Here is a 26,130-nt window from a genome sequence, read left to right on the forward strand (position 1 = left end):
TCGTTGAGTATTCAAAGCGAAGGTTCGAAAACTGTAGTTGAGCTTGAAGTTAATAATATAAGCTTGAATTAAGTTCGTCGTTATATGTAAAATGTAGAAAAAGAGTTAAAATTAATAAACAAACATGTAACAATGAAAGTAGCTATATATTAGTCCCTTTCTTACTTAGGATGGACTTCCGCAAGGTAACGCCTGAATCTATTAGACATCCATTGGGAACATCTTTATTACTCCGTAGCTCGAGTCATCACATACCAAATTCAATATTCACTCTACCACGAAAACTGTCAGTGTATTATCATCTCTAGTAGATATTTTCTAGATATTTTTGCCACACCGGCCACAGATCAGATAAGTTTAAATAAACTACCAGTTGCAAAATAAACGGTACATGAATACGATCATCTACCCTCTGGTTTTGGACAAGATAAATCAAAAATGGATTTATATGAAGATAGAATAAATACATTTAAAAAACTTTTGAGTTAAACGGTTTTTTGATACCCATATTGTGGTGGTTGTGGAAAAATATGTACCTAGTCCGCCATATTGGAACGGAGTCCATCTTGAATTTAAAATTTTGACATAATCATCGAGTTTTACTAGTGTAGCCCTTTAATTTGATACCCATATTGAGGGGGTTAAGGAAAAATATGTAATCCGCCATTATGTATCCGCGGCCATCTTAGATTTATAATGTTATTGATTTTATTATATTGTATTGTCATCTAAATTAAATGTGTTTACCAAATTTCAGATCAATCTGACAACGGGAAGGTGCTTAAATTTCATTTTCTAATTTTGACCCAAATAAATAAATTCCGTACGGGTCGAACTAAATAAAACCGTTTAAAAAGATGTGGGGCGTATACGACCCCCGCTGCACTTTCCGTTCAGGCCATTTGCAGTTCTCATTGAAAAACAAAGGATTCTTAAACAAATGAATTGTAGGCTCGAATATATATAACATCACATCACGCATGCAATGTAATGCTTATTAAAATTTATAACTTTTTCCCGCTAATTATAGCTTTGTAGTATTGAAAAAGTGTAAAGCATGTCTTAAACTACATTTTTAATTTTTATAGCGTGGGTTGTATACGGCTCATGCTGCCTGAATGGAAAGTGTTCAAAAATTGCCGCGGCATGGAACGTGTTAAAAAGCGTTCTATAAATGAAATAAAAAAAAAATTATCTATAGTGATGAACCGATGTGATGATCAGAGGCACTTGAATGCGTCACCAAGGTCGGCATTGTTTACATGTTGCCTATTGAATATTGATCGCCAATAATCTGCCACTTAACTCTAAAGTGGCCAAACGTGACCCGATTACCGATTGAACCGGTGAAACTTTGATATACGAACATCACTACGTTTTTATGACAACAGAAATCATGTTTTATAACTGTCAAATAAATATTATGAGCACAGATAATATTAATATATGAAACTTTGATATAGGAACATCACTACGTTTTTATGATAACAGAAATCATGTTTTAGAACTGTCAAATAAATATTATGAGCACAGATAATAAATATATATAAAATCATCTTATTTTTTTTATTGTTTCCTCCTTGGAGACATTATCCAACTTAAAACGTCATGCGCACTTTTTTTAATAATAAACATCTGTTGTCTGGAGCAGAAGAAATGACGTGTCAACCGAAAGTAAAATAATAAAATAAATATATTTTTTTTCCGCCATCTTGTTTTCTGACACCGCCAACAAAACTCAAATGCCGACAGATGAGTTTGTGTTATGTTACTCATATTAAATGACGTAAAACTTTCCGATTCGTCAATAAAAACCGTATAGAATTTATTATTCCGAGTACTTCGAATTCAGTATCCGAATCGAAAGTATGTTAAGTGGGCCACCATTACAAACTTCCTTTTGAATATTTCAAAGAGTTTATTAAACATGTGTGTGTATACACCTTTATTTTTAAAAGTTTTATTTATCAAATATCATAAACAGCAGATGGACGGTTAAAATCTGTGTTAGTTCAACCGTAAATGTTATATTTAAAAATAGAATACGTGGTTTATGTTTTTGCAGGATGTTGTTTAGTTGGATACAAATGCAGTCTATTTCTGATTGATGTGCGTAATGTATACGGTTCCGGATTTTTAAATGTGCCATTGAAATAATATTAAAACAGATTATAACATATTATTAATTTAAGAACGCTTCGTATTACTGGCCACTACGGGCTCAATACTTTTTTTTAATAATTTTGCGCGTTCGAATTTAATTTCGAACGAGGATTTATAATTCGAACGCTTTTTTTTGTTTCAGGGGGAAAACCTTCAGGATGGACAGAAGATATCTTGCCTTATAGGACTGGGTTATGTGGGATCACTAACCATAAAACCCCCTCGTTCATCTTTGGTACCTTTGGAGAGACCGCCGGGTCTCCTCAGTACTATGCCAAGACACATCCTAGGAGGAAGCGGTGCCTCCTCCGGCATCCTCGCTGTATCGCAGCAATGTTCAATCATGTTCTCAGTGAGATAGTCTTATGACTACCCTACCTTATGGTAACAACTATAACTAATTTTATATTTCTAAGCTTCTAAGTTTGTACTTTCTTACTGTCTTTTGTTACTGTCTATCTCCAATAAAGGAAATTAATAAACACGAGACCACTTCACGTTACTACCCTACTCGTGTTCGCATTGAGTGGAACATGAAGAACTCCACTCTCCCACGAACTCTATCTTAACCCTACTCTAGTTAACCTTTAGTCCGAGGAGTGGCGATATGTCCAGTAGAGTCAAGCAGTAGAGGGTTCATCACGACCATCTACGAGCAGGATCAGCCCTCTCCTGTCCCATGACGCTCTTGCAGAAGGAGACCAGCGCTACATCTGCGCTTTTTATCGTCAGTGCAACTCCTACTACTAATGGCAGAGAAATATCTGGCCTGAATTCTCCATAATCCTGTGTTCGGTGATTTCATACGCCTATAGTAATGCTGCTGTCTGGCTAATTTATGAAGAGCAAAGTATAGGATTCCCAAATTTCTGACGATCTTAACAAACTCATTTATCCACCTTGTGGGTGGAGTTCATCCCCCACACTCGCTGGCCCATTGTCTCCAATCATAACCCTTGAAGCCCCGTCGACCATCTGTTCTGCGCGCTGATCCACCGGAGTATGTCGTTCAATTTCATTCGCCTCCTCATTCCCGATTTGACCGCATAGACAAATCTCGAACATAGACCTCACATGGACAAACTTGCCAGTAATAACAAAAATCATTTATATCAAAAAACACCATATTTACCGGCATTTAAAGAAATTTTGACAGCTGTCACTTTGACATATACACGTACGCAACTGTTGTGTTATCTGTTATGCGCAAAGAATGAAACTTTGAGGTTATAAATTTTAAATGATGACTTTCAGTTATTTCTACAGCATCATGTTCTATGTATTGATGCTTTAAGATAGAGTCACGGATATTGAAAATATCTTTGTTTTGCAAAAGAGAGCCATTCGTGCTTTTTACAGTTTAGGGCTGCGAATTTTCTTGAGAAATCGGTTTAAAGAGGTCAATATTCTTACAGTGGCCTCTAAATGTTTATGATAATTTTCGAACGTGGACAATAATTATAATTAATTCAGAAAAATGGGGGACGTCCATAGTGTATTTACAAGGCGCCGTGGGAAACTGACTGTACCAAGTTACGACTGGAAATTTCTCTAATTAATTTGTGTTACAAATCGGAAACAGAGTTTTTAATAAAATTCCGCAAAACATTATTGAACTACCGATTATAAAATTCAAAACGCATAATAAAAGTGAAAAAGCTTATTATTCAAAATTTCTCGCCTGGTTATTTAGATTCTATTTAGGTTATATCTGATGAATTGTACAGATATATATCTGTCTTAAACTTGTGTCAAAAAAAAGATGTGTCCTTGTGGTATTTCTTCCTGCGTCTTCCCTACAATTATAACACCGAGTAAAGTCAAAAATAAAATAAACTAAGAGTTCTTTTAAAAGTTCCAATGTTGAATAAATGAATTTTATCTTTTATCTATCTAATTACATATAAACATACAGTATTTAGTAAAGCATTACTTTTAAATTAAATATATTTATTATTCGTAATAGATGAAAATTCAAAATCTAATAGGAAAAAGATAAGCATATATCATACGATGACGCATTGTGATATTACGAAGAATTAAAAATAATAGGAAATTCGTGTGAGGCATTCCAATCGGAAATTTTCTATCAATGACAAATAAATACTGTCCCATCTTTTTTGTGCGGTGAAAATTTCAGTCAAATTAGAAAATAGCATACGAAGTTATCAATAAAATAAAATTGGTAGGATCCTTTATCTCATTACTTTGTACAAGCGTTCAGTCAATTCTAAACGGGTGTGGAGTCAACCATCATCAGCATCTTCAAGTGATGAAACGTATTTAGACTCAATTTACCACAATAAAGATCGCATATTGTTAGACCATAGACAGTGGTTATGTGATTTAGCAATTTCATATTATTAACTGAAGTTTCGAGTTATTTTCTAACCAAAAAAAAATTTATGTGGTCCATATTTACCGCGTAAAAATAATTTGTCGAAAACGGGGAATTCCACAGAAATATAATTCTTTATATACATCGAGCGATAGAGGGCGCTCTACAAAATTTCTCGACTTGTGATTGGTTGATATTTTTTATTGGTCGAACATAGTTTTCACATTTAAATTCACAACACCCGTTTTTTGTGAGCGGCCGCCAGCTCCCTAACCGCAAAAACAGCGTGGGCGGACCGTCGTTGGATCCGGATCCCTCCTCGGCTCGTCTGTGGTCCATGCTGCCGTCCTAACCCGCAAGCACACTCCAGCAACACACTCCGTCAAAGCTCTACCGCGAAGAGCTTTAACAACGTGCGAGCGTCCCCGTGCAACTGGTAGGCGCCTCCCCAGCTTTTAGTTTCTAGTTAACCTAACCTAACCTAACCTAACCCTTTCGTCCCGGAATACTAAAACATAAAATTTATCAAAAAAATTATACACCAAAACCACGCGCAGACAATGGAAATTAGCGCTAGACTAGCTGGAGTCATGCAGAAAGCTTGCGATTTTTGTACATAACCTCAAAACAGCATAAACAACGGCCTGGTACAATTTCCGCTGAAAACGAGCGATCATTTTAGGTTCCAGGGGTTTTCACACATTTGTGGTACACATGTACCATCCGGGATGAAAGGGTTAAATCTAGTTCACGGACCCTTCCGCTCCATGAACTCAATACCAATAAAGCTTCTTCAGAAACAATAAAACAAGAGAGATTTAAATTGGTATAAATATATGATAAACATGACGAGTATACAGAAGATATGGAGCTCCCATCGTATACCAGCGCCCGTAAACGAGGGTCAGGATCGGCCCGTGTCGTTTCCGACTGCCGAGTAGTCCTTACTTCGCAAGCCTTCACTACAATACAGTACAGTACACTACAACACTACAACCTACACGGGTATACTCCCTCTTCGTGCAAATGTCATCATTGTTACTGGAATACGATCAACCAAAAAAAATTTGTTGCTGCTTTTGTTAAAGCTGCACAAAGCCAAAAGACTAGCAGTAAAAATAGAAACAATATAAATATACACTTCAGAAGAAAAAGGTAAATAATGTAAAAGATAGATTGATATAAATTTGAATTAGAAATTAAAATTAAACGAAGAGAATATACAATATAAAAAAATCTTAAATATAAGTCTAACAATGACGGTAGAGGTAAGAAAACGTGTATATATATATAGACACTTCTACTACTACTTCTACTTACAGGCTCTATGAAGAATCCCCCATATATATATTTTAATTGTGTTTATTTTTAAATTTACATGTATTTTTTTTTGAGATTTTTAACTGAGATTTAATCGATCTTTGGAAACAGACAATCGGATAATTTCGGCTTCGTAGAGCGTTATCTCTGTCGCACGAAATACAAACAGTCCGGTATCTATTAGGAGCTGTAAAACAAGTATCATTAGCTTCTTTTGATTAGTTTTTATTCTTTGTATAAAATACATCAATTTTTCTATAAGTGGCGGTTTCAGGTTGGGGTAAAATAAAATAAAACATGTTCGCATTATGTTTACGTATATAATTATTTAGAAAAATCACAACTGTACATAATAAACACCGTTATACCTATTGTTAAATGAGACATTATAATAAATCCTGACCTGCTTTCAAGCACAGATAGTGAAATGAAAGTAACTGACAATTATTATTATTATTATTATTATTACTATGTCTCATTTTATATACTTGTTTTAACAGCTCTTAATAAATCGGACTGTTTGTATTTCGTGCGACCGAGATAACGCTCTACAAAGCCGAAATTATCCGATTGTCTCTTTCCAAAGATCGATGTGCAATATTTTTCGCCGGGTACTATACACATTTAATATTAAATGCGTGTACCTGTGATGTGATTACAGAAAAAAAAAAAAATTCGCGCCAAACGTCACCCGCCATGTTGATTCACACCGAGTAATTCCCGCGCATTTGATTCAGTGTATGTTTATAAACAAAACATGTAATGACGTATATTGATTTCTTCAAATGCTTTGCAAGTGTTTTAACCTTTAATTTGAATTCCGACACGCATTTCGAACGAATTTTGTAAGTTTTACTAACAATCAGTATAATTACGTACAATTTGCCTTCACGAACTTTGTATGGTTGATTTTTTTTATCAATTGCATTCTAATAAGCCTTTATGTGAAATTTATGTGAAAGAGAAGCCTTTATATAAGACATCCTTCAGCTGAAATGATAATGATGATGGCTATGAATCCGAAAGAAACAATAAAAATGTTTTTTTTTTTTCAATTTATTGTTTCATGGAATACGCCATTTTTTTGCTGTCAAAAGTTTGACAGTTAGGGGAAGATGTTTTAATTTACTCTGTGGTTTGTATCAAAAAAAGAAAAAAAGTTGTTTTTACAATTATCTTTACAATATTCTCATGTTTTTTTTTCATGAGAACCTTTCTTGTGCTTTAATTAAAATATAAAAAAGCGGAATTAGTGAAGCCGTTCCAGAGTTTTACGGTTACGAACACACTTGGCAATTGTACATAGATTTACATGAATTTATGGTTTTTTTGAGGTCATTGATAGCTCAGTAGTAGAGGCCTGAGAATTATTAGAAAACAGTGTTATATATATCTTTATTTTTTTTTAATCTGGTTTTTTATTTCTATTCTATTCTTCCATAATTCATATTATCTTTGTCTCCGTTCTTTCACTCTGCAGTTCTATCTTTATCTTTCTCTTTCATTCCGTCCCATTCATCCATCCTCAAACACTGCTGTTATGTCCATTACTATCACAGATTATTGTCTTTTGTTTAATGGTTATAAATATATATTAGAGGCCCCCTTGATTGGGGACCTCTCGTTCCTATTTGGTGTGGGACAAGGACTTTTTTTATTTGTTATTAATTTTTCACATCTCTTTTTATTTTTATACTCTTCTTAAATGGTTATATATATTAAAATAGAGTATTCGAGATATGTTTGCGACAGAACTGACATAATTGTCTTCTAATCTGCTCACATAGTACACGGGGGAGGGGGGGCAATATAGTAATGTGGTTATTTCCCGGTATAGCCTCAAGACATTCTTCGATTCGGTAATTATCGCCTCAATAGTGTCCAAACGGCGTTCCCACATTGGCCTTTTGAGTTTGCTGAATGAAGTCGCACGGAGCCAAATCAGGCGAATACGGTAGTTGGAGACACATAGCATGCTTTAAAATAGTTTTGTCTGAACCAAATGTTATTCCAACTTTTGACAAAGAGATGTGTGGCGTGCATATCGCGCGCCACTTAAACACGCGTTGCCTAGCAACGAGCTCTTACCCACGTGACCGTCGATCGCATCGCGGCGGCGGCGGCAATGAAACGGATAAATGACAGATGACGCTACAGTAGACGAAGGACAAGAGGCTACTGAAGGACAAGAGGCTACCAAAGGACAAGAGGCTACCGAAGGACAAGAGGCTACCGAAGGACAAGAGGCTATCGAAGGACAAGAGGCTACCGAAGGACAAGAGGCTACCGAAGGACAAGAGGCTACCGAAGGTCAAGAGGCTACCGAAGGACTAGAGGCTACAGAAGAACAAGAAGCTACAGTACTACGACCACTCCTACAGATGCTTGACATGCAGGCTTGGAATTTTTTTTTCCAAGGTCTAAAGGACTCGGTCTAGTTTTAAATGAAAATATCTTTTTGATCACAATATATATACTAGTGCCTATGTATATAGGAATACGTGTTATTATTTCAGCCGTAAAACGGTCCACAGCTGGACATAGCTGTTCACTATATATTTACAAGAGAACCGGTTGAAAGCGACCCGCATTTTACCTCGTTATAATGAATCTGCTCAATTCCAGGCGCTTCGACGATGCGATTGTGAAACTGTGACGTCATAGCAGTCGCTCGCTCTCAAGTGGCTGCATTTTAGTATCGGGATGAATCGATCTCTCTCACTTGTTCTGCCGAACTGGCCTCATTACGAAAATGCTTTTACCCTCAACTGTTTGTTATAAAAAAAAAAACTTTCCCGCCAATGAAGCGTCGACCTGATTAAAAGATCAAACAATAGTAACCTTCAAAATTGCATTGCGTTTAGAAATCAAGATTTGACACATAACCTATATAGCGTAATTGATTCGTTTTATTGTGTGTTTTTACGTTTTAGATCAAAGCGTATTAAAAGAAATATATAAAGTCGTTTATAAAATTAAACAAATTAAATTTGAAATATGTTTATCTGTTTGTAATACGATTTATACGGCACGCAGAAACAATTAGTGTATGTAGCAGTAATTTTTGGCTTGACGTCCCCGTGTAAACACATCCTTAGCTTGTTATTACTTGTATTACTCAGTGTGGAATCTGTTACGAACCGATATAAGCGACATAGCCTAAGGGATATTCTCATAGTAGATTACATAGAAGTAAATTCTAGGAATTCCTCGTGGGAAGTGACAGTGGGCGCGGCACATTGCTTAAGTAACCGGTGGGCGTTGTGGCCACCACGACCCGGTTGACGGGTTGAAATAAGTGACTTGATGATCGCCGTCAGCGCAGAGACGCGTCTCGCGACGGTCCTCCGGTGAATGGGGCTCCCCTACCATAAACGGGGCCTTCGGAGTCGCGGGAGTTTAGGGTGGGGGCCCTAAACTACCACTAGCTTCGGCGACTCTGAGGCGGACGATGGTTCGACGTGGTCTCGTACCATCGTGATAACACCACTAGAGTTTCGGGGATAGAATATACACGCATACCGACGGGCTATCGAAAAATAGCACGGCGCGAGGAAAGACCGCGTGGCGATCCCTGACCGGGAGATACCGCGGTCCCCCGTTTAGCGTAGAGGGCGACCACAGTAGGGGGGTTTTAGTGGGTAGGAATCCCACATACCCCTGTTGTCCCCCCAGAGGTAGAGCATCTTGAACACCGGAAGATTTCCCACACCGAAACAAAAAAAAAAGTGACTTGATGATATAGTTATATCATGGGAAGTTACTGAATGCAGTTAAAGACCGGTCATCGAAGCTATCTTTGGTAAAGGCGACTTATGTCTAGTAAATCTATAGACGAAAGAAAGTAATGAACATTTCCCAGCAAGTGGGAAGTTGAAGTGGCAATAAGCAGACATGAACAATACGCAGCGATGCACATCCTTCTATAAGATAGACAGACACAGAAGAAAGGACAGACGTCAGGTATAAAATGTAAAATTAACTAAAAAAAAATGTGACATATATATAAACTAGCTGACCCGGCGAACTTCGTTCCGCCTTAATGGCAATAAATAAGCAGATTGTGTTTTTTTTTTGGAATAAATACAAAAAAAATTAAATAACTATTATTTATCATTAATCATTCATTATTATTTCTGTATTTTAGTACATAGGTTGCTCTTCACTTAAGTACCTTGGGATACACGACATAAACTGCAGTAATTGAGGATAGACGAAAGTATATAAGAGCGAAAGATAAAAATTGAATGAATTATGGAATGAAGAACAGAATGATAGAGATTGTGAAGAATGGAATAGTATGAAAATAATAAAAAGGAAATAAAAAAATTAATCAATAAAGTAAATCCTTGCTCCCAACTAAATAGTGGGGTTGGAACGAAAAAAAAATATGGACAGATACCTTGTTAAGGTCGTCCGAAGATTATAAAGTCTAAGCCCAACAGTGGACATATTACAGCCTGAATATAGAGAATCCTTTTCTTTAGAGACATGTTATAGCATATATAATTCAGCTATTAGCTTTTATAATCTTTAATGTGCTAGTTGCTATTTACCCAGTATTTTTTGTAAATGTTATTGATTAAAAAGACTATTTACAAAAAATGAATATGTCTACATCCCTCCGACGTTCCGGTCGTAAATAAACAATTTGAATATAAACAATTCATTCATTATTATTCATAGTATGAATAACAAACGAAAGCATCCGATGTCATGCTGAAATCACATCCCAACAGACAATAAATATACATTGACGTTTAGCTGTCATCGACTACGTAAGTTATGTTGCAGTGAAACAGATTATATATGACTTTTGGCAAAGTGACTGGTGCTAAACTGTCAGTTGTAGAAACAGATAAAAAACAAACTTGATGTACTTGTTTTCATTTATCTATGCCAAACAATCTCAAGAAGTTATTATTGTAAAATAATTTATTGGACTTTTGACAGTTGTTAAAATTAAAATATGACGTTTATATTTGTTTATCTATATTGATTCATTGTTAAATATGTACAATGGAATATGGCTCCTATTGACTTCAAGTTAAATCTACCTCATGTTTCAATACATTCGAATCGAATAGAAAGCCAGAAAGCTTAATATATGTGTTTTTTTATGGAACTCGTGAAAAAATCTACTGCAATTTTTTTTTTTTGATAAGTTTGCCCCGCAAATTGTCTTAAACCTCATGGTGTTTGATAGTCTGTAGCGTTTAGGGAACGACTTAAAATAATGTTTAATAGTAAAAGTCATAAATTATTATATACATTGTCTGTATTTACCAATATAAAAAATTATTAACAATAAAACGCTGTCATGACTGGCTGGCGCGGCTGGGATAAGAAAGGTCCGTAACAAATATCGGCAACCCCTCTCCTGTCTGCGCACAGTAAACGCGAAAAAAACACATTGTCAACAAAACACACAAGCGATACAAATCAGAATCCAAAAAATTGCAAAATTATTGTACAGGGTGATAGTTTCTCGAAGTGAAAGCTTTAAAGCAGTGATTCCCAAAGTGGTCTATATCGACCCTTTGGGGTCTATGACAACCTGCAAGGGGTCTACGTCAGCGAAAAAAAATTTAGGGGTCCATGAAATGAAAATGGGGGTCCGCGATAGTGGATCTCAACACATACACTGATAGTACCTATTTACTTACATCATACTGTCTTATAATTTCAAAACATTTACATTATTTATAAAAGTACCTATGAAGTAAAAAAAATTATTATATATGTTTATAAAATTGTGTAAGTTGTAGGATGTTGGTATTAGCTTTGTGGTCGCAATACATTTTGAACTTGTAAAAACCTGAGAGTTGAAGTCTCAGAGCTTCGCTACCTTGCACTGACTTGTTCAATTCGTCAATCTATAAATACGAATGTGGGAAAAATACGTTTATTCATGTGTGTCAACGTGTGTTTTTACTTTAAGTTTTTAACTTCACTACAGTTAGAAATTTACAGGAAATCAATATCAGGTAAGTAGGGGGTCTATCCAACACGGAAAAACATGGCAAGGGGTCTACAAAACAAAAAAGTTTGAGAAACTCTGCTTTAAAGTCATGAATGTATATATCATTTGTTATCAATTAATGTATGTTACACCTAACAATCAATGGTTACAGAAATAATGACGTAATAATGACAAATCAGCGTTTATTTTTTGAAATCCGAATTACTACGCATTTAAAAATATCGATAAATTCATTTTTAATTTTTTTACTGCCAGAAATTACGTGCCTGTCGTATTATAATACAATTTTACAGTGATCACAATTTTTTTTTGATCAAGTTTTTATACATACATATAATTATATAAATCTTTTACACCTATAACCAATCATCGTATAATGTTAACCCTTTATAGCCTAGAGTTTTAATTTTGATACCAATCTTTTAAACCGAATGTTCACATTACTATTATTTTTTTTACAGGTTGGCTGTACGAATTTTACTGTTGTATAATATTCTTTCCAACGAAATTTAAAAAAAAATCTATTTTTTCCTTCATCTAGACCCTCAAGCAAACACAGTAATATTTAAAAAAAATCACTTTCGTAAATCAGGCTATTAAGGGTTAATGCCGTGGTATATAAAAATACAGATAATATATCAGAACCTAATGTCAGCAATGACATAAAAAGGTAATTGCACAGGACATAAGGCCACTTAAAAAAAAGAATAAAAAGATATTTAAAAAAGAAAATTTACAACAGAAAATAATAAAAAAAAAAAACAAAACATCTTGTCTATTCGCCATTCGTTAATTAATGTTGCTCAATACATTAACAGTGTTGCCTGTGCATACGTTAATTAAGAATATCTAGGTCATTTATACCGACAGTGCAACTATTTCATTGGTTGCACGATGACGTATTGCATTTAACGTACGCTTGCAGATTTCGCGCCTTTTTAAATGACAAGATGATACAGGCGTCATGGCTGTCGTTTCCCGCCATATTTTGACAGTAATTTTTTTTTGGTCGTTGAAAATTGCCAGTCTAATTTAAAAAAATTATAATAAATAGATTAAAATAAATGCGAATCTTGTATAATTTCTGGAGTTAAAATCACATGATTAAAAAATGCCAGCACATTCTTTTTCGTTCATGTCTAAATCTTATACCACACAGACCAATCGAAAACGTTCGAATGTAACTATTTATTTGTAATAAAATGTTTAAGAAATATTTACTAGTAAATATTTCTGACGCAAGTGCGATCCTAATCAGTTTGAAGTTGTTATAAATATGTATTATATATAAATGCGCACTATATACATAAATATATATGTTTTGTATATATGTACACGAGAACTTTCTGTTATTTATTTCTCTACCGTTTCTTATTTGATAAGACTATCCAGTGTATCTTTTTCTTTATGCAACTATGTATATATTTTCCAGCGTGTTCAATAGTATTAAAAAACATATCAGGTTGTGCGTTCAAATCACGTTGGGGTCAATAATATGTGTGTTGAATAGAGCCTTGAAGAAACCAGTAGGTATTTCTTCCTTCTTTGACAAGGAAATATAAGCTAGTAGGTAAGTGTTAGTAAGGTAAGTGTTGCGCGTATTTTTTTTAACCATGTATTGAAGAGAAAAAAAGAGTTTTAACATATTATATACTGAGTCAGGGGTGAACAACAAGCGGCCCTCAAAATACTTCTAAAATTGAATTTATTTTATCCATTATCTCTTATCAATATATTGTTATAAAACTAATTATATTAAAATGGTGGTACATGGTAAACTAAAACAATCAAAATGACTATCGATTAAGACTGAGTGATTCTAGTTAGAAAGCAGTTCCAACAATTCCGGTTTATATTCTGCTTGTATCGAAAAAGTGAAACTTAAATATAAATTTGAAATTATTTCGTTTTTGTTCTTTTCTTGTTTATTTTTTTAAAATAAAATTCAATGTTTATTGTGAATAAACTTTTGTTATTAATGTGTTACTTTATTTGCGGCCCGCGAAATAAATTTTAAATTGGACCATTGATTAAAAACGTTGCTGACCTCTGTACTATAAGACTATATATTTTTTTATTAACATTTACCTATTATCTCTGCATTAATAGGGTGACTGGTAGATAATGTATATAACAAATTAAGTCCGCCATTGTAAAAATAGTAAAAAAATAAGAAAAACTTACTTTTTACTGTTCTACCTACAGAAATATAGTCTAACCCAGTGTTTCTGAACCTTTTTTTTATAATACGAGGCCTCCGCTATTGGGACTTCCACCCCTATTTTGTTGGGAACAGGGTTTTTTTTATTTCTTAACAATTTTTTCACATGAATTTTTTATTTTCGTTCTCGTCTTCCATAGTTCACAAAATCTTTTTTTCTTCCTTCTATCATTCCATAATTCCATCTTCCTTTCTCAATCATTTCATTCCTTTCATCCATCCTCAAACACATCAGTTGTACTTTCTATTGCAATATCACAGCTTTATTTAGTTTATTTATTTTTGTCATGTACATCAATTTGTTTCACAGATTTTTACATTTTTTTATTTTAATTTCAATAAATCTATCTTAACAAGATTAAATATATAATAAGACTTACATTATTTTATGTTTAACTATGTTTTATTCCTGTTAATTACCTCTCAACCTTTTTTGTGCTAAGCTCCACCTTAGCCTTTCTAAAAATCATACGCCCCCCTATGTAACGTACTTAATTTCAATACTAAAGTGATAGTGTTAAACTAATGTAGAGTACATTTTCGAATTGCATTAACAATCAAATTGCTCCCCTGTGGAGCGTCGACTCCACGTTGAAACACTGGTCCAACCCCTACCACAGTGCTGATTTTCAGTATAATATTCGGACTTATATTTCGGTAAATAAAATACATGATATATAAATAATGAGTTATTTAATTGCGTATGAAAGCATTCGTATCCCACACGAAGTCGAACGTCATATTGGCAGATGACAAATGACTATTACTCATTGTAAATCTTTGCGATAGTATTGCGAGTTCCGATAGTAGGGGTCATAAACAACAGTTTTGTTTTACGGTGACGTTTCTATTGCTTCCATTTATTGACTCTCTCTCTCTATAAATATTGTCAACATTTCTATTTATATAACCTGTTATGTAAAGTCTGATATATATCTATATATATAAGGTTAGGGAAAGAGTTACTTCGTATTTTATATTAAAATACGTAACAAATTTTGATGAAATATATTTACGTTTAAATATTAGGGTCACCGGAAAGTAAGTTAAATTCACACGAGTACATTTTTAACGAGTTTTTATTTAAAATCAACAAATCACTTTTGTTATCAACAACCTTTCTCCATTTAGTACACAAAATCTATCGACATCTATCATCTATCTATCGATCTAAAATATGTCGACAGAAATGATATTACCTTCCGGTTTGCCTAATATATATATGTCATATTTTTGAACAGTGCTAGCTGTTTTAAGTACCGAGATACGATCTCATATAATTCACACTCTGTTCAATAATTATATAGAATTGTCAACTTTTTTATTTATGATCTATATTCCACAGACATCGGCGTCCGGGTTTTTGTAACATTAACTTTTAAATTTAAAAAAAAACTTTTGCTCACATTTTTGGACAACGGTGATCACCTTGGTCTTTAGCTCCTGAGCCTTGTGGATGGTGAGCGTCCTTGAACCTGTCTCTACCGTAACCTTGGCTAATTATAACTTGTGTATCACCTTGGTGTGAGTCAGATAGAGGATGATTCTCTTTTTTGGGATATTCTCCCTAGAGTAAGGACGCATACTCAGAGTGCACTCTCTTGGAGGAATAGTTATCCTACTAGGATTGCCACTAGGATTTCCAGAGGATGGGTAGCAGCGCCCTCTGCGTACCATAATACCACACTGCCATCACCAACCTTATCTTGCAGTGGTTGCTTTCGCCATATTATTTATGATGACAAGGGTTCCTTACTATAGAAATTGAGATTTTTTTTTTGGATTTTAGACTTAGTTTCGATAATCATGTTAACTTCGGAAGTACTTTAAACATGTAGTCTAAATAATTCTAAATACACCTAAGCAGGTGAAAATCTGAAGATGCAAAGCAAGAACTATATGTCGAATCCATCTTATCCCAGCTTATCACTCTTAATTTATGACGATAAAAGGTTTTGTGAAAAATAAATGACATTGAGTTGGAAAAAAGATGTGAACACGAATAATAAAATCTGTGAAAAATATATATTTTGTAAAAAATAATCCCAGTGTATTCAAATTAGGGGATGAAAGAGAATCTCCCAAAAAAAGGAGGGTCATATAAAAAGATCTACTTCTTACAATACAATATATTGATAGTAAGAAAAGGACCAATATTTAGCCACTTCCGCACATGCAGTGGTAGTCGTGCAACAAAGTGCACCGCCCGCCAGCCCGCTGATAAATGCGTATGCGGCAAACAATGCGAATTACACAACTGCCACCGTCAAATCACTCAACACGTGTTTCACCCCTCCACGGGGCATCTTCAGGAGTTATGTTACACCGATTAGTGCCAAACACAGAGTTGACTCCGTTTGCCGAAGTGGCTAAATAAATATTGGTCCTTTTCTTACTTAGGATGGACTTCCGCAAGGTAACGCCTGATTCCGTTAAATATTTAAAATATATTGATATTTCCGTATTCTATCGCTAAAGATACTCGGGTTCAGTAGATTCGCTATCTGAACAGCAGGTCTGGTTGTTTGGAGTACGTGCACCAGTAACCCGGCGACTGCGTGATCGGTAGATCCTGGTCTTTGGTGTCAGGGTGACCAGTTGGTTAACTCCAGACGTCGGACATGTCCGTTTCCTTGGTTTTTTGGACAAATTTTGAGGAATAAGATTATTAAGTGTATAACTTATTAACCCTTAACTCGGCATATTTTTTTTTTAATATTACATTAATATTCATACCACTTGACTTTTAAGACCCAATTATGCCAACAGAAAAAAACTGAACAAGCGTTCGAAAATTAAGAAATCACTTTAAAATTCACATACAAATTATTACTTTGCCTTCAAAATTGACGCCACTATTTTTTTTAATTCTGATATATCTCTACAGATACATTATCAAGAAAAGGATTAAGAAAAATAATGTCCCTGTGTACCTAAAACGTTGGATGTACCAGGCCTATTCCTGAAGGCATTACAGATACATTATCAAGAAAAGGGTTAAGAAAAATAATGTCCCTGTGTACCTAAAACGTTGGATGTACCAGGCCTATTCCTGAAGGCATTACAGATACATTATCAAGAAAAGGGTTAAGAAAAATAATGTCCCTGTGTACCTAAAACGTTGGATGTACCAGGCCTATTCCTGAAGGCATTACAGATACATTATCAAGAAAAGGGTTAAGAAAAATAATGTCCCTGTGTACCTAAAACGTTGGATGTACAAGGCCTATTCCTGAAGGCATATTTATCAGGATTGTTGGCGCGATGTGTGTGTGTATCGGCTGTATGATGTGTCAGTTGACAGTTACTGGATATAATTTACCACTCGCCTAATGGTTTGGCTCATCGAGATAGCCGTGCGACCCAAATGACGGCAGGCTATATTAACTACGTTGAATCATAGTACAACTTCAAGACGTAGCTTTCTAATTTAAAAAAAATGCTAAATATACAGGATGATTAGTTATTGGATTAAAATGTATAGATTTTTACATCTATATCAAATCAACGTGAATAAAGTGAACGCTTTCAAATGTTATTTCAATTTTAAGAGAATTTCATGATGGTATGTCGAAATATGATTTTACAAACATTTTTATTTGTTAATTTTTTATATATTTATTAATATTCAAAAGGTTCATACAATACCCAGCGATATATATTGTACATCGACCTTTAGAATGAGACAATCGGCTAATTTCGGCTACGTAGACCGTTATCTCTGTCCCACACTACAAATGTGACGTTTTGTCAGTTGTTGTATTTCGTGCGACAGAGATAACGCTCTACAAAGCCGAAATTAGCCGATTGTGTCTTTCTAAAGGTCGATGTGCAATATTTATCGCCAGAAACTGTACCTTCATGTGCCCTGTGTAAAAAAGAGACAGTACTGTCCAACAAAGAATGTATTTTCCGAGTAACGTTTTCAGAGGAATTTTTTAAAAAAAATACAAGATGTAAGTTTTCAAGTTAGCTTTTAACGAAATAAACTAAACAGAGACGATGATATAAGGCTGTGTTTCACAACCTTTTTTATGCCATACTCTACTTAAGGCTTTCTAAAATTCTTATGCCCACCTATATAACATAAATAATTTTTATATCAAAGCGATAAGGTTAAACTCGTGTAGAATTTTCTAATTGCACTCCTCCACAATAAAATTGTACCCACAGGGGCGAAGGCCTAACGTTGGGAAACACCGATTTAACAGTGACCGCTTGACGTCATAAAAGAATTTCAGAAGAACCCGATTTTATATAAACTAGATACAGACAATATGAGAAACTCAAACAAAAAATATATTGTGGTCACTTTTACAACACCCTTTATACAGTAGTAAAGTAATTCATTCCCAAGCTCTATTATCAAATAAAAAATCCTTCACACTATAATAGGATATTTATAACAAAAGTTTTTCTTAAATTTTTACAACATAAACACTTTTGAACTGGCAATAAAGAATTACAACGTCAAATATGATTTAAAAATTTATTTTATAAATCAAAACATTCTTTATTCAAATTGGCTGTTTCAGCGAGAAACTCAACAGTTGCTCTTTACAAATATACGAGGGTGAATCAAAAAATTCTTGGAATCAATATTAAAAAATGCAAAGATTTAAATAATAATATTTTATTTTTCTACATAATTTCCCTCCAAGGCAATGCATTTAGAATAACGCGTTTCTAACTTCCTTATTCCTTGTGAAAAAAAATTATTTTCTTGACTCTCGAAAAAGTCCTCTACGGCAGCTATAACCGCGTCATTACCGTGAAATTTTGTTCCACGAATTTCCTCTTTTAATTTTGGAAATAAGTGAAAATCACTTGGGGCTAAGTCCGGAGAATATGGTGGGTGGTCAAGGAGATTGAAGCCAGCACAGCGGATTGCGTTGAGCGCAACTTCCGATCGATGAGCAGGAGCGTTATTTTGAAGGAACAACACGCCCAACGACAGTTTTCCACGACGTTTTTCTTTAATCGCTTCACGCACTTTCGGGATTAAATTTGCATAATAGGGTCCAGTAATCGTCTGGCCTTTTGGCATGTAATCAATAAAAAGGATTCCTTCACTATCCCAGAACACAGAGGCCATAACTTTGCCAGCGGTAGGAGCAACTCTAAATTTCTTAATGGATGGAGAGGTTGGTCGTTTCCAAGACATGCTTTGTCTTTTAGTTTCAGGATCAAAATGGTAGACCCACGTTTCATCCATGGTGACAAGACGACGGCAAAAATTATCCGAATCACGCTGGAATATTTCGAGATTACGCTTGGAAATTTCCAAACGTCGCTTTTTGTTTTCGTCAGTTAACATTCGTGGCACCCATCTTGCAGACACTTTTTTGAACCCCAGTGAATCAATTAAAATGGATTGAACGCTACCAAAAGATATCTTTAGGATCTCAGCTATATGTTTTATAGTCATTCTTCTGTCTTCCAAAACCAGATTCTCAACCTTTTTGACATTTTCTTCTGTAACGGAGGTTGAAGGCCGCCCAGAACGCGGGTCATCTTTACAGCTTGATCTACCTCTTTTAAATTCAGCCACCCAGTACGCAACCGTAGAATAGGGTACAGCATCACCCCCTAATGTCTGCTGAATGTCCAAAAAAATTTCCTTCGTAGACATTTTTTTCAAACTGAGATATTTTATCACCGCACGTAACTCACTTTTATCCATAATTTTGACTTTTTAGCAACTCGTTGCACCAAAAAATTTATTACATGCGAACGAACTGACAAAAATAAGTGACAGTCTGCATAAATATAGTGTGATAGACACTCTTTACTTTGAGTATCGAACTTGATCCAAAAAGATTTCATATATATGCACTTCTAAGAACTTTTTGATTCACCCTGGTAGTTTTATAAAGAGCGCGCGACAATAATTAGCTTCCTGACCATCAACAACATTTAATTCCATGCATTAACATCAGTACAGTATTTTCAGATAGAATAATGTACTTTAATAGTGGCAGATATGAAATTGATTGTGAAATTTTATTGTACATATATGTAAAAATTATATGTACAAAATACAATAAAAAAGCGATGATAAAATTTTTCATATTTTTAAATTTCGAATACGTCTGTCAAATGGAAACAATTAAGTGTGTGTATGTGTGTGTTTGTGTGTGTATATATAAATAGGTAGTTTAACAAATATTTAGCGGACATATTGCACAGATTATATTCGGGTCGAGTTGAGAGATCATGTGATAGCCCCGTTATTGATATAGTAAGTCGAAATCGTATCTTTAGAGAAATTTCATATTACTATACATTTAATTAGGTTTCTAATTTATTATCATTTTAATATTTTACTAGTATACCATAAGACCGCGTGGGCAGACCGCCCATAAGTGGGTCTAACAGCATGATTAAGGTCGGGAGGTCACCGAATGCGGGCAGTGCAGTACCGGTCATTATTACGGTCTTTGGGAGAAGCTTATGCCTTGCAGTGAGCGTCCATTAGCTAAAATGATGAAGAAATGCCCATAAGTGCGATGCACAGGACGATTTACTATATACATAAAGGATGTGATTATATAGCATATTTACTATATCTAAAAGTTAATGATTTTACTACTAACAAATAACATAGATTATTTAATGGAATCAGGCGTCACCTCGCGGAAGTTCATCCTAAGTAAGAAAAGGACCAATATTTAGCCACTTCCGCATATGCAGTGGTAGTCGTGCAACAAAATGCACCGCCCGCCAGCCCGCTGATAAATGCGTATGTATGTATAACTGTCACCGTTAAACCACTCAACACGTGTTTCACCCCTCCACTGGACATCTTCAGGAGTTATGTTACACCGATTAGTGACTCTGTGTTGGGCATTTATCAGCGGACTGGCGGGCGGTGCACTTTGTTGCACGACTACCGCTGCATATGCGGAAGTGGCTAAATATTGGTCCTTTCCTTACTTAACATAGATTATAAAGTTTTCAAAATTCTAATTACTATATATTAAAATTAATTATTATTTACTATCTGTTCCTGTAGACATTATACCGCCAGAAGTTTTTCTATGACCCTCGTTTTTGAGTGTCTGTAGTTCCCCCTATCATGTTATAGGACAAGGATTTTATTTAATAATGATTTTTACTTGCCTTCTCTCTCGTTCTTCACAATTTCTGTTACTATATCTTTTATTTGTCACATTTCCTTTTGTTCTCTTCCTTTTATTATCACTCATCACACATCGTCTTTCTTCCTTCATCATATTCTTCAGTATCACAGTTAGTTATAATTTCAAATGTCCTTATTTCTACTATATGTTTTTATTTCTTATTTTACATTTTCTTTTTTTTACCGACATTATATCTTAATCTTTATTTTTATTTATTACCACACATAAGTTATTGGCCTGCCTGTCACCGTATATAGAGTGATCACTGTGATGTATGTAACAATACTTTATTTTTTAGTGAAATATTAATATAAATAACTTAATATATAATAATTCAAAACGGTATTTTTACTATAACGTCATTATTTTGTTTATTATTTCTTAAACCATTGATTTTAAATGGTGTAAAATACGGAAATTGACAGCAAATAAGCTATACATTCAACATTAAGCAATAACTGTTTTATGTTTTTAATATGGCAACACTCGGTCTTGTCAAACCGTTACAGACCCATTGGGTCTTTTAAAATCAATATATTAATGAACATCTATTTCTCTTAGACTTATAACTTGTCAAATAACTTCAGACTGTACCTCTGCAGAGACAGATAATAAATAATAATTAATTTTAATATGATGTATATACGAATTTTTGAAAATCTTTTTTTATTATGGTAACCATTGATTTGTGAACAGTCTTTCGTTCGTTAATTGTAAACAAATAAGATATACAGTCACCAATTTAAACCTTTTACTCCTAAAACCAATCAACGTGTGTAATAAACTAATATGCATTTTCTACATTATTATATGTGAGGATTTTTAACTAATTTGATGAACACAACACACCAACAGGTGGTCGAAAGGCGATAGACCGTAGGCTCGTGCGAGGGTTTTGTTTTTTTTTCTAACAGCCAAAAGAACTGCAGGCAAACATAAAAAAACATATCGCATTGTTTTTAAGGCATTCTAACTCGTTCATCTGTCGGCTTGAAATATAGACTACAAACTATATGTATATATTAATTATAGTAAAAATAAATCTTTTAAAATTTAAATTTTTTAGTAAATAAGACTTCATTGTGATATACATAACTTTGACAGCAGCCATTTTAACTTAGAGAAAAAAAAATGATAATACGCTTGTTTAACAACCTCTGTTTTACATATACCTTCCTATAAAAGCAAAAGATTATATTTGTTTGTAAGCGATAGAATTCTTCAAGTAAGTTACATACGAAACATATATATTAACTTAGATATGACATGAACATATTTTAAAATGAATTGAGAATAAAATGTAAGCCATTAAATACAATACGCATACATAAGTATTATAAACAAATCAAGAGATTTCTCCAAAATTACTTAAAATTTATGTAGTAGCCCTTGGTAAGTTTTTATAATAATTTTATTAATTATTTAATTAAATTAATATACTTACATGTTAATTATCACATACAATATAACAACAAAACTTTTTAACATGTATTCCACACACGCGATTTTAAACAAAATGGCTGACAACACTACTTCCCTTTACGAGAATCCATTCTACACTGACTAGTAAATTGTGGTTGTTGGCTGCGTTACCCCTCTACTCGGAGAGTTGTGTAGGGAACCTATGATTTTGTATTATTCCGGAATTTTCCTGCTATGGATACGATTTTTCTTTTTTCCTGTTTAAATGGCGCCCGCTATTGGAGATCTCTCGTTCCAATACCTATTTTGTTTGGAACAGGGATTTACTTTCTTTATTAAATTTTAATCCTCTTCTTCCATTCTTCACAATCTCTATCATTCCTTTCTTCATTTCATAATTCCGTCTATTTTTCTCTTCCTATATATATATCGCAGCTTTTTCAGTTAATTTTAAATCTTTTACCAATATATCAAGGTACTCTCATTTTCAATATTAGTATTTACATATTTATTTTATTTCTATTATGATTAATTCTAATATAAATGTTTGTATTGACTATGGATACGATTATAAATAAAGACTTTTTAATTGTACACGTTCTCGAATTTCTTATTCCTTAGTGGTGGTATTCCTTTGACGGATCTACTTTTTTTCACGTTACGGCAGCAATTGTGATTTTTAATTGCGTGTAGCCTATACTCTACTGTTGGCAATGCTTTGTGTAATATATTATTATAATCGAGATTAAAGTAATAAGATGTTCTTAAAGCAATATCTGCTATAAAAAATATTATTTCCAAGAAGACTTTTAAAGCGACTAGGGACTGTTCAAGCCAAGCAAGTTAGTGCTGGAAGATTCGCGAGTGGCGCGACCAAGAGCTGGTAAACGCGTCCTGAGTATGTCACCCTCTAGGTGTACTGAAGACATAGTGAAGCCACGGGAAATCGCAGGATGCCGACACCGCAGTACCGTTCATCGTGGCGATCTTTGAAAGTAACCTGAGCCTTGAAGTGGGCGTCTATCTACTGTTATGATTATAATGACTTTTAAAGCATCAACAATAAAACGAACAAAACTAGGAGTCATATAGTTGAGTTTTTATAAGAAAATCTGGATATATATAAGAAAATTATGCTTTTTTATCTTAACCGTCTAAAAACCAGCTGTTCATGAAAATACATAAATCATGATATGTTGTCCTTATTCAAACCTTCTTTAAAATATAAATGATGCTGTATTTATTAAAATATTTATATAGATTTAAGTATAAAATTAAATAGAACTCATTTCATTCTTGTTTATTCAATTATTTTTAAATTTGTCATAAAAACTCTTATACAAATTGCAATTAACTCAGTGTTTTTTTTAACGATTACCATTTTTATGTTATTATATATTTTATAACGTACTTTAATTAATGAAATAAAAATATTGGTTTAAAAAAAATCTAAGGTAATCTTAACACGCAGAGAATGTAATTAATATACATAAGTCCGTATTTTTATAACTTCAATATGGTCATAGTACTAGTCGGCCAAGCGTGTGTGGATGCCTCGCAAATTGAATTCGTATAACACAGTGGTCTCTTTAAAATAAATTTGTATTGTGGCATCTGTTTGATCGTACATGGAGGATAGGTTTAAAATTTAAATATGTAAACAATTAGATTTTATTAACAGAACGTAAATTTAAAATTATCAAATAGTTTCAGCGATGGAATGTTTCACATGATTTCAAATGTATTTATTACAGATTACATTACTTAGGTTAGAATTGTTATTACAAAGTTCTTATAACGTAATGTTTGAAGGATATGTTGATTTCATCACTAAATCAATATTTATATTTACTCAAGTATTATATCTTCAATTAGTTGTGCAAACATCGTAGTTTAATATAATATTATATTTTTATTAGATCTGGCATTTAAAATCCGATAATTAAATTTACATACATTTTTTACGAAACTCTATTCTTAAAACAATAAAGTAAACATGGTCGATAAATCTATGTACACCAATTATTATAGGTTAACTAAATTTCGTTTTTAATGTCAAGATTGCCGCCAATTTTGGTTTATCTGTAACTTGTATACTTTAAAAAAAATAATTTACAATAAATTAAAATTATAATTAAATATAGATGTATTAAATGTATTTTTTTTATTTATTTTTATATGTAACCACCAGTAGTGGTTAAAATTATTAATATTATAAATTAATAAATATTATTATACCACTTATGTGAGGCAGTAACAATATTCACCATATTTGTTGTACTTATTAACACTATGGGTAAACAATAGTCAGTGTTTACCGTATTTGTAAAAGGATAATTACATTTATATGATTATTACTTCCAAATTATTTTAATCGTATATTTTTTGCCTGATATTTCTTTTTTCGTAATAATAATGATTTATAATAAGAGTTATTACGTTTAGTTTATGGGTAAAATTTTATCTTTTTTTGAGAAAAACATTCATAAAACGGTTTCTAAACGAGAAAAAATGGCCGCCATATTCAATCATCGGTTAATATTTTTTATACGCAAGAATCCGGTTGTAAGTTATCGGAATAAACAGACCGCTTAGAAGCAAAACTCGACGATTGGAAAATCATTGTATATGCTAATGTGTTAAGATTTCTCTAAAACTTTATGTGAGAAATTTCTATTTTAGTTTTTTTTACGATAAACTTACTTCTCAATTACATAATATCTCAAAAGACAGCTCTATAAGATCGAGACTATATTGAGCCAACCGAATCGATTACGAATTATAAGCTAAAATTATTATTTAAAAAGTTAAGAATTTTGACTTCTTAAGTGATTTGTTATAATTATACTTAATATTTCTGTATTTAGAGTCTATATTTAAATATTCAATACCTCTATGTTAAGACATTCTTCTCTTTTTCAATGTACATTAATAAAACGTGTACTTATTAACAAAAAACAGACGGTAATAACAATGAGTTCATGTGCGCAACAAAAAAAAATATGACGTGATTATTTAAACAGACTTGGCATTTTGCCAAATTTTATTGAAAATTTTGTAAAAAAATCGTTGTTGCGTTGTCGCGGCGAACATTTCAAAAGGGTTTTTTTATTTTTTCATAATTGCCAAACTGTACTTAATTACTTATATTAAATAGAAAACTTGTTTCATATTTGGATTCCGTTGAAAAATTAAAACATTTTGTGCGCTAAAGAACTTATGGAATTATTGACAAAATTTATATAATACTTTAAAATGTATATAATATACGTGTATCAATAACGTATATTATATTTAAATACCTGTACTTATAAATGGCGGTAAATTTGATAGGAGAGGCCAAAGGTATCGCGCCATTATCGTTTACTATGGCAGCTGTACGACGTATTGTCATCGTGATGCAAAAATAACAAAATTAAACCGTTGTAAAATATTCTTTACCCCGTTGTAATAAGGAACTAATGAAGTGCAAATATAAAATTGTGAGCTTATAATCCCGCTATTATTAATAGGATGTGACGATTTTATTGGGGTTCCATTG

At 33.4% G+C, this 26,130-nt stretch overlaps 1 protein-coding gene across 2 annotated transcripts in view; it reads right to left on the reverse strand.

The window, feature by feature from the left end:
* Tre1 (Trapped in endoderm 1) overlaps nt 1-22,695 on the reverse strand; it is a 63,486-nt gene extending 40,791 nt beyond the window's left edge. For both annotated transcript variants that reach the window (XM_068762293.1, XM_068762292.1), the window contains exon 1: nt 22,612-22,695. The gene's annotated coding sequence lies outside the window, so the exon portion shown is untranslated. The remainder of the gene's footprint in view (nt 1-22,611) is intronic.
* Between the last annotated feature and the right edge of the window lie 3,435 nt (nt 22,696-26,130).

Source organism: Battus philenor, unplaced genomic scaffold (genome assembly GCF_028537555.1).
Source record: "Battus philenor isolate CCGP_79_NKW_IND1 unplaced genomic scaffold, ilBatPhil1.0.hap1 SCAF_16, whole genome shotgun sequence".
Lineage (NCBI taxonomy): Eukaryota > Metazoa > Arthropoda > Insecta > Lepidoptera > Papilionidae > Battus > Battus philenor.